The sequence below is a fragment of the Azolla caroliniana genome, unplaced genomic scaffold (assembly GCF_043228905.1).
Source record: "Azolla caroliniana isolate FFs.n. ecotype wild unplaced genomic scaffold, voAzoCaro1.0.p SCAF_3, whole genome shotgun sequence".
NCBI lineage: Eukaryota > Viridiplantae > Streptophyta > Polypodiopsida > Salviniales > Salviniaceae > Azolla > Azolla caroliniana.
Genome location: NW_028230438.1, coordinates 8,141,550 through 8,145,007, shown reverse-complemented (window position 1 = coordinate 8,145,007; position 3,458 = coordinate 8,141,550).

Below are 3,458 nucleotides of genomic sequence, written 5' to 3'. Positions count from 1 at the left end.
TGGATTGACACCCTTCTTTCTCTCTCTCCTTTCTATTTATCTATCGTTTATCCTTATCATATGCTTACTTTAGAACATAACTCTACCAATTGGTATCAGAGCTCATGTTTCTAATGTTTCCTTTGTTTGTTTTTGTCTTCTTGATGGATGGTGATCGATTGACGTGCGGTCGACCTTGATCTAGATAGCAATCAACAAAGGAACTTTAGTAAGTCTTTGTAAAGAATTGATGGTGATTCTTGTGTAGCAGAATAGACTAGAGATATGTGTTGTGAGTGTGTGTGTATGAGAGAGAGAGAGAGAGAGAAACACAAGATAGATAGATTTGAAAAAACACAATAGAATACTCAAGAAGATGTATATTACAAAGGAGATTAACCGACCTAATTACAAAGTAGGAGGAGAGTGCTTTATATAGTCACTCTCTCTCTTCATTAACTATCAAAGCTCATGGGTCATGGGGAATGTGAAAACTCATTAGTTATGTGTCATAGAATATGATTCTATGACACATAGTTAATGTGTAGATAAGAGTGGTGACTTTTGACCTTTGAGTGCACATTCTCAAGGGTGTGTTCACACACTAGACTAAGTTGAGCTTAATTCCCAACACTCTTTCTTGTTTTTTTTTCTATTTTTGCTTCTCCCATCGAATCATGTATATGGTCAATATGAAAGTTTTTCTCATTGATTCAATGATGTTGTAGTGGTAATTAATTGGTTGTATAAAATGTTTACATATGTGTATGAGGTCAATACCTCATTTGACATATATTTAATATGTGATTAGTGTCGTTTGCGTACGAGGTTAATACCTCAATTGTGTATTATGTTCACATACATATGTTACGTTTGCGTATGAGGTCAATACCTCGATTTCTAAGTAAATGATATGTGTTTGGTGTGGTATGCGTAAGAGGTCAATACCTCAATTACGTATTATGATTAACCCTTATTTTTGGATGTTTCGTGGTAGAGGCTATATGCCTCGATTACGTGTCTCGATTTCATCATATATGTTGGCTATTTGATGTTACGATTTTGTTTAATATACGCATATGTGGTCACATGTATACGAATTTGATCGTTACATATATGTGATAAATATACATATGTGCATGTTAGTTATAATGTGATTTCTATATCGAATGTTGTCCTTTCGGGGAAAGGATCTTGGTGGCCGTCCTCACATTTTTGTGAGAATGGCGTAGTTACCATCCTTTTTTCAACAATTCTTTTTTGTTGACATCCCCGTTGGTCACTTCGATTTCGTTACGTAACGAAATGCTCATAGCCACAATGATGTTGAGAACGTAGGGCTTGACCCAGTTCAAGTGAGGTCGCTCCTATGACACACATATCCAACATCCCTCCCTCGTTACATGGATACGATGCCACCATGAGGTCATTCTTACGAAAGCCATTCGTAATGACGTAACCATATGATGGGCCATGTGGGCCTACTACAAAAAGAGGGCTCATTTGGCTTGACAATTAGGTTGCACCTTGGCGTATGCCATTGTAATTATGAGACTTTCCCTTGGGGAGTCGCCATGAAAAAATCGATCTAGAGATTAGGGAAAGACATTCATTTGTCACCCCGATGGTTTTTAAAATACCTTTGTGTTACCATAGTAACATGATATTGAACCTCATCTCATATGTCTAGAGGGGTATTGACGTGAGATCATGATATCGATTAATGTTGGCCCATGATATGTTTACATCACGACTTGATGTTCTGACTATTTGCCTGACCTTATCCTATTTCTTTGCTAGAAATAATCATTCAATGGCTCAGAATAACGACCTGTGTCATCCGCTCAAGTGGAAGGAACTCAAGAAAATCCTCCTGGAGCAAGCTCCATTGAGTCATATATCTTACAAATATAACATTTCCTTAGTTCAACTACGCATCAAATGTCCGAACTTCGGCAATCTCAATGTACTCTCGAGGCACATGTCATTAGTTTACAACGTGAGACTAATAGACCTGATGAGTGTCAGGGTGAACCATCATTTGTCGTAAAGCCATTTGCGGGAGAAAAAAGGAAAGAACTGAAGAAGCAATCTGCACATGGTTGGGCCGATAGGAGTCCCATTTTTAGCTCTATCCCACGCCAGATAGTACGAAGATTGCATATGTCGGGCGAGAACTAGGGGGTAAGGCCACCACCTGGTGGTGTGGGCTCTGAACTTTGGGGACATGGCCCGATACCTGGACAATTTTAAAAGCCTATTTCTGCAAGCTCCATCTCGAATTGAGGCACCACAAGCATTAATGAACCTCTCTAGCCGGAAATTTTCTTCGCTAGAAGACTATGTCCATAATGTTAGAACCCAAATCAAAAAATCGGGTCTAGAAGGGGACAATTGGTTAATAGCTTGTTTTGTCAATGGCATCCCCAATTCGAACTATCATTGGATAGTGCACGATAAGGATCCACAATCCTTCAAAGAGGCCGTTGAAATAGTTCTTCAGTATCAACGCACTTCGAAGAAGGACCATAAAAAACCTAACGAAGTGTCCGGGACTAAGCAATCACAATTCGCTGGGAAACGCAAGACACCCAACGAATTCATGGATCACGATTGTAAGCGACATCATACTTTTTGCGTATTTTGCAAAAAGAAGGGTCATACAAAAGAACAATGTTAAAAGCTCCAACGGAAAGAGCACGACAACAAAGCAAAAGTTTCAGACCATAAAGGTTAGATTCCTAATGTCCTTAAAGTCTATACACATCATTTAAGTAATTGTCAATGTTCTTTCCCTCACTGTGTATTGGGACCCAATGATTTACTACGTGCAAACAGGTATATCAATGGATCTCCTGTACAATTTTTATTTAATTCGTGAAGCTCACACAATTTTGTGAATGACCGTTTGGTTCAGATATGGGGAATCCAACACACCATAAGTGATCACACCTATAGGGTGCACTTGGTTGATGGAAGAGTACAATACATCAACGAGGCGATTCATTCATTAGGAATTTCTATTGATACTTGTGCAGAGGAAGTAGACTTCCATGTAATGAATCTTTGTACCACTAATGTAATAGTGGGTTATCCCTGGTTTTTTAATAAACACTCTTCTTTATCTATTGATTGGGTTCATCATTAAATTACTTTTGTATTGAACAATTGTACTCATTTTATTTAATGTGTTAAAAAACAATCTCTTTCGATTGTTTCCTTGCCATCAATATCCGAGATGTGTTGTTCTACTTTATTTTAGTGTACTTGATCTAGACATTTACCTTTACAATATCGATAATGTCTCGGTTCAATTATCATATTTTGAACAACAACTCGATGAAATCATAAACGATTTTCGTGATGTTTTTCCGAGTGAACTACCACATGGGTTACTTCCTAAACATAATATAGACCATCGTATAGATATTGTACCTGGCGTTGCACCAATAAGTATACCTCCTTATCGTTTAAGTCGA